This window comes from Leptidea sinapis, chromosome 1, assembly GCF_905404315.1.
Source record: "Leptidea sinapis chromosome 1, ilLepSina1.1, whole genome shotgun sequence".
NCBI lineage: Eukaryota > Metazoa > Arthropoda > Insecta > Lepidoptera > Pieridae > Leptidea > Leptidea sinapis.
In genome coordinates this window covers 14,702,018-14,709,489 of record NC_066265.1, presented here as the reverse complement: position 1 = coordinate 14,709,489, position 7,472 = coordinate 14,702,018, and the positions used below count along the sequence as shown (strand labels likewise).

The window sequence follows — 7,472 nt, the reverse complement described above, 5'->3', positions numbered from 1 at the left end:
TTTACAATCATATAACCTTCCAAAAATATACGCGTTTATGATGACGCGTTTTTTGTGTTTCAAAGTTTTATTTAATTGGAATAACTATATCCAATGTGTTTTCTGATATCTCATATGAATGTTAATGTTCTGTTTTAAGGTTATATTTTCAAAGTAATAAACAAAACCAAGTGACCTGTACGCTCGTTTGACCTCCTTTTCCATAAAAAGTGTGCGCGCTTTTTTGATGGTAGCCATGTCGTATCGTCCCTGAGACACCGCACAAGGAACCTCATTCCACAGCTTCGTCGTACGCGAAAGAAAGTTTCTTGAAAACCGCACTCTTAGAAAATCTACTGAGGCACGCCACATAGCCGGGTGGTGGGCATGATATCCTATTTTGTGGTGTCCTGAATCAAGTTAAACAGCTCTACGGAACACTCCCCGTAATAAACCTGTGTCTTGACATAGCGGTTTAGTACCTAAGTAATAACATAAAGGACATAATAAAACAACCACACAGCATTCATACTAAGTATCTATATTCATCGTCAGAAATATTTACAGAGGTGTAAATAGGTACATAATATAACAAAACCAATCGTTACTCGTTAACGGCAGTTCGCGTCCTCGTCCTCTATGTACACCGTCTGCCCGCTACTAACCTAAACTCTCGGATTTCACTAAGGTAATAGTTTGTCTATGTCCCTCCATTTAAACCTATTCACCGCATACTCCTTCGACGCGCGGCGCAGTAAGCCTAGTCAAGGTAGGTATTTATCATTAATAGTTTTACACTCCCGCAAACTTATCTGGCCCGCTGGCATCGTCGCTGTTATCGCATTTAGTGTTGCTAGTAAATATTTTTTGCAATAAAGTGGGTAAAAATAATATGCACATATTAGAGGTGTTCAGGGTGTCATGGTTTTCACTACTTTCGCTTTCTTTCGCTATTTTTTGTTCACGCATCTGACAGAAAATAGCAAAAGTAGCGTTAATAGTGACTCCCTGAACACGCCTAATGTAACATAAATGTTGCTTCACTAAAAAGTAAACAAATAGTGCTATAAAAAATCTTTATATTTTTATACAATAATTATGATCATTTAAATAAAATGTATGCCGAGTGTTCTCTAACGGAGATATTCCAGGTATTCTTATATCACCGGAATTGTTCAATTCATAAGTCATTTCATCATCATCAGAGTCACTACTTTCACTTTCACTATCACTACCTAAATTAATGATGAAAGCCTCGTCTAAGTATCCATCCCTTTTTCGATACTCGTTTTCAATTTTTTTTACATGATTGCAATGCTTTTGCCATTCTTATTCGTTATTTTATCAAAAGCTTCTGCAATCAATGTAGGCATTTCAGAATTTGATCTCACAATATTCTGATCTGCTACATTTCTTTTCATAGAGCTCCAAATCATTTCGATTGCATTTAAATCGCAATGGTATGGTGGTAACCTTAACACGCTGTGTCCATTACTATTCAATAATTCATCTATTTCGTAAATAGGTTTTGGTTTGTGCCTTTTGATTAATTCGTAGAGTTGCGGTTTTGTGAAATGTTCACTAAATTCAACATTGTTTTCTGACAGCCATTTTTGCATATCAGCCTTTTTATAATTTGAATTAGGGCATTTGTTTATAGAAATACTATGATATGGGGCATTATCCATTATGATTAATGTTGGCCGATGTAGATTTTGTAGAAGTCTATCGGTCACCCATTTTTTGAAATTTGTACTATGCATTTCATCGTGATAATCACCGCTTTTTGTATTTGATTGAAAAACTAATAACGCATTCTCCACAAAGCCAGCTTGTCCTCCCGCATGAACAATTATTGATCTGTTTCCTTTCGAGACTGGATTAAGCACACCATTAACTTCATCACTTTGCCAACAGCGTCCAGCTGTATGAGACGAATGAATATAAGTCTCGTCCAAAAATATGACTGGTTTTTTTTCACCGCATTCATTTTCATAAATTATTTGTAGATAATTAGCTCTCCATTCTGATATATCATTACGTTCAATTAGTACTTTTCGATTAGATTTTGATTTCTTGTAACGAAATCCAATTTTACTGAGTATTTTTCGGAGTGTTTCACGACTCCCTTTAAAATCAATGTCTTCTTGAAGCACATTTAACAACTTTGCTAATGTGGGAATTTCTTTGCGCATGCTGTAGGATTCATGAATTTTTCTTCTAATGACACCGAGATCAAAATTGTCCACTTCAATTTTGCCTTTAGTCCTTTTCCTTTTTTTTCCTGTAGTGGATATCTTTGTTCCAGTTTCATCTGCTTGCTCTTTTTCTTTTACAAGTTTTCTTACAAATCGCTCCCCGACACCTACAATATGAATAACAAAAAGTAAATAAATAATATTTAAAAATATGTACTTTAATTTAAAGTGCGTGGTGGTATTTTTTTAGAAGCTGACAACACTTACCTGTGGCAGCAGCAACGCGTTCATACAACTTATCGAAGGATATAATTGGTGCCTAAAAGGCGTTTTCTTCCTTCATATAATTCACAACTTGTAATATAACGTTCCTCACAACACTTTTTAAAGCTTTCGGCATTTTTCACTTATTAAAACCACAAAAAAAAATAAACACACGGAACAAACAATGGTAGGAATGTCATGGAATAACAGGCTGATTGATATTTCAAAATGGCGACGTTAATTCTACTTTTGGCCACCGGGCCAGATAAGTTTGTGACACTATACACCGCGGTAAAATGAGACCTACAAGTGTCAGAACTCCTGTCAGTCATATCCTTTTTTATGTAAGACTATGTCAGATAGCATCTTGACTAGATAGGTAAAAAAAAAAACAATATTCCATAGACATTTTTTTTTGGTTCTTTTCGTCCATCTGAACAGGCAAAGGGGTCAAAAGCCCATACATCCAAGTCTTCATTTTTATTTTTCTTTTCTTCAGCCTTCACTTTACACAGCTTGTTCAAAGTCAAGCTAAGTCTTTATATCATCTTCATCTCCAAACATAAATAGTACAATTTCACATAAAAGTAGTATTTCGTGTTCTTCATGTTTCATTTTCTTCATATACATATAGGTTCGCATGAAAGGCCGAAGCCAAGTCTTTTATTGATAATATTCTTGTTCCAATGAAGATCAAGCTTACTCCGGAGTTTAATAATAATAAACTTTTATGATATAATACTAAAATATAAATCTCATATACGTCATAAGAAATATATTATCATGAATTATATGTAATAATGATGAACATTAATTGAATATAATAATTATAAGATAATATGAAACTAATTTAAGGTATAACTACAAATATACTATTTACATTTATACATTAAAATTTACATTATAAACACAAGTCCAATAATAATTCATGGACGAATATGTTTTAAGTCTGTGTAAGGGATTGTGTCAAAAGCCAAGCCGTATTTTCAAATTTCGCCTACCGTTGAAACTATAAATTTGTAAAGCGGCACGAAGCAGTCATAAGTTTTCAATAACTGATGAAGTGAGCGCGGGATGTCTTCAGCATTCTTATAAATATCCAAGAGGCAGTCTATCAATGTAAATCTTTGAAGATTATATTGGGGACAGTCAAAGAAAATGTGATCAAGAGTTTGGATGGATAAATTACAGAATTGACAAGTTGGAGAATCTAAAACACCGATCCTAAATAAATGAGCACCACTACGAGAATGTCCCAGACGTAACCCACAAATTGTGGTGTAAAATTTTCTGTGTAAGTAGTTTAGCAAGATAATCAGCTTGTTCATTTCCTTCCACGCCTATGTGTGAAGGAGTCTAGAATAAAACAATATCTTTTGTTAGGGATAAGCATTGATATTTGTCTCTAATATTGTAAATGATGAAATTAGTTGTAACATTACATTTAGGATATTGTAAAGCTTTTAAAACACTCATGCTATCTGTTATAATGATCCAATTATTATATGACTGTTCTCCAATATATTCTAGAGCAGCATATATGGCAGCACATTCTGCTGTGTATATACTAGCCAAGGTATTTAACCTATGACCAAACCCACTCCGCAGTTGTATGTCATAAACTGCCATAGAGACAGCAGTATTACTTTTAGATCCATCAGTATAAAGTTGGTTATAATTTTGCCACTCTGACAGCATACTATATACATCTTCCTTATATTTTAATGATTCATTAATAATTATTTTAATAGGTGTATATTTTGAATTATAAGAATTTAAATAACATGGCCAAAGAATACTAGAAAATAGATTATGATCACTAGAAAAATGTAACAAATCAGAGATGCCTTCTACTTGATAGTAGGAATTATTGTCAGTTCGGTTAATATAGTCCTGTATCTTTAATAGGAGTGGATGATTATTAATAGAAGTTAATTTGAGAAACAATTTTGTTTGGAGATATTTGAATCTAAGAGCTAGTGGGGGAATATTACATTCTACTTGTAATGATATAATAGGAGTAGACCTAAAAGCGCCTGTTATGATCCTTAGGCATTTTTTCTAATTTATTCACTACTGTAATTCCTCCACCATAACAAAAGAAGGCATACTCAAAATGGCTACGGACTAATGACTTATATAGTGTTAGCAAGATGCGTGGGTCTGCACCCCAATATGTACCAGCTAATGATTTTAGAATATTGCAGGCCTTTAATGCTTGATTTTCTAATATTTCAACATATTTGTGCTATCTAGAATTACTTAAAAATGTAACTCCACTATATTTTTGCATCTCTTATTCTCATAGAATGCTTTGAAAATATTACTACTTTGCTTTTGTCAATACTGACCTCAAGACTAAGCTAAGATATTGAAAATAAAGCTCCAATTTTTTGAGTGCTACATTAAGATCTAACACAACATTTGATAAATTAAGTACTGAACTTTACACTACTAGATCATCGGCAAATTGGAGGTTAGAAACTCTATTACCCAAAACAATATTTATTTGATTTATGTAGATTATAATGAGCAATGGACTCAAAATTCCGCCCTGCGATACGCCTCTATCTGAATATCAAGGACCTATTAATTGGTTATTGACTCTATCATAAAGTTTATGACCATGCAAGAAATTGAATATCCAACTAACTATTTTTTCATGGGCATTTAAGGATAGAAGAATGGATGATAATTGTTCTAAATCAACATTATTAAATGCTCCTACAACATCCAAAAAAACACCAGCCAATATCTTATTGTCAATCTGGGCACTATGGATGTCAAGACATAAATGCCGTATACTCTCACAAGCAGAACGACCACATCAAAATCCAAATTGATTATTAGGTAAGAGGTTGTTACTTTCAATATAAAATATTAATCTCTGTTTTATTAATTGTCCAAAAATTTTACCAACACACGAGCTTAGTGTGATAGGACGATATGAATCAGCTGAACTAGAATCTTTCCCATGCTTTAAAATTGGAATTAGACTGTTTTCCATTCTTCTGGAATAGTGGAGTTCTTCCATAGGAGATTTAATATTTAAACATTTTATAGGAGAGCCAATCCAAACCGCATGCAGAGTCCTTTCTTAATGATAGACCAGCTTTTAATTCTTCAATAGTAATGGGGCAAATTCAAAGGGGCAATCGTAAAAGAGTTGGTGCTATTTAAAGGATGATTATTGTGAATAATTGTCAAATTTGGTACTGTATCTGGAGTATATTTGTGTAAAAAGTTGGATATCCAATTATTGCTAGAGAAACAATTATTATTAGAATATAAGTTCTTAAATTTCCTCATTTTTGTCCAAATCTGTTTCATTGGTGTTAACCTATTTATGGTGGAGCAAAAATCTGTCCAGGATTTACGACGTTCAAGTCTTAATATACATTTTTTCTTTGCTTGAGCTTGCTTAAAATGAATGTAGTTTTAGATATTGCAATTTGATTTGAATAACAGATAAGCCTGTTTGCAATCTTCTACCAGTTTAGTACATTGCCCATTCCACCAGGGAAGTTGTCGCTTTCTTTTAGGTAGATTAGTAATATTGTTACAGTGGTACTTGGTTTTAGGTACTGAATTTTCTACCGCTCTAAGAATTATGGTACAGAAGTTATTGTAAGACTTCTGTAGATTACAATTATTTATATCAAATTGTTTTAACAAGTCATTTACTAAGTTCTCATATTGATCCCAATTTACTATTTTCAGATTACTGTGTGGAGGAATGTTGGATGGAATTGAAGAAGATTCAGTTTCCGACACTACCATTGAATTTTGTGATTGTAGGTAAGTGATAGCTGCCCAAAGAGTCCTGATGAACTTGCCATTCACAGCACAGGAATAATGAAGATGATACTATTGTTAGATCTAGTCCATTTGGTCTCCAAGAATTAATACCCACTGTAGTTGGTTGATCATTATTTAAGAGCATTAAGTCATTATCGTCCATTACATCCATGATGTCTCTACCTCTAGAATTGGTTCTATTACAACCCCAAATGGTATGGTGAGCATTAAAATCACCAGCAATTATTAGTGGTTTTGGAATACTATGCAACAGTCTATTAAATTTAGATTTGTCAAAGTTAGGTACACTGTTGCCAGGACTATAAAAGCTAACAATTGAGATGTCTTGTTGTTTGTATTTAATTTTGATTGCTACATTTTGCAAGGAGTTATCAGAAAATGTTTCTAACTTTTGAAAATAAATGCCATTTCTAACAAAAATTGCTACACCATTGTGATCATCACCACAATCATTTCTTAGTATTGTAGAACCTCTGATAGAAAACTGTATATTTGGTTTAAGCCAAGTTTCTGATATAAGTGCTATGTGTATGTCCTGCTCATAAAGTAGGTTTTGAAGCTCAAGTCTGTTACTCGACAGACTGAGCATTCTACTGTACTATGTTAAGTTTTTGACAGTTGAATGTGACGTTTTATTTTTAATTTGTATGGTATCTTTAATAGCTGAACTAATTGGGCGTGAGCTAATGCTTTGATTCTGTGTTTGATTTAGTGTAATGACTTTTATTATTGATTCTGTGATTAGGTTCATTGCTGCTGGATTGGATAAAATTAAATTAATGATGTGTGTTCTCTGCCTTATTGAGTGATGGAAAGTTTGTTGGATGTTTAAATAAATCTGATAATGGTGTTTTACTTTTATTTTTACTATCCAATATCTTTTTTGTTTTATAGGGCATTGACCTGATACTGCAAGATGGTTACCTTTACAGTGGACACATACTGCTTTGTCAATAGGTATAGTACATTCTTTATATGAATGATTTTCAGTGAAGATTGAGCAACGCTGAGCATTCTTACAGAATTTAGCCAAGTGGTCAAACCTAAGGCATCGGAAACACTGCTTAACTGGCGGCACATAAGGTCGCACTGGTAGATGCCACATCTTTAAGTGAACGTAATCTGGGAGTGAAGTAGATGACGCAAAAGTAATAATGACTGTGTAGGTTGTAATATAAAACCACTATCGGATTTGTTTTTTTTTTTCATTAT

General features: G+C 33.3%; 2 long non-coding RNA genes across 2 annotated transcripts; one reads left to right on the top strand and one right to left on the bottom strand.

The window, feature by feature from the left end:
* Positions 1-1,044: 1,044 nt before the first annotated feature.
* Positions 1,045-3,751, bottom strand: LOC126967574 (uncharacterized). Its single transcript, XR_007730033.1, has 2 exons — positions 2,445-3,751; positions 1,045-2,344 (listed from the first exon to the last, which is right to left on the bottom strand). It is a non-coding gene; the product is annotated as an uncharacterized LOC126967574 (long non-coding RNA).
* Positions 3,752-5,103: 1,352 nt separating this feature from the next.
* Positions 5,104-7,110, top strand: LOC126967552 (uncharacterized). The gene is made up of 2 exons (XR_007730026.1): positions 5,104-5,291; positions 6,162-7,110. It is a non-coding gene; the product is annotated as an uncharacterized LOC126967552 (long non-coding RNA).
* Positions 7,111-7,472: the final 362 nt, after the last annotated feature.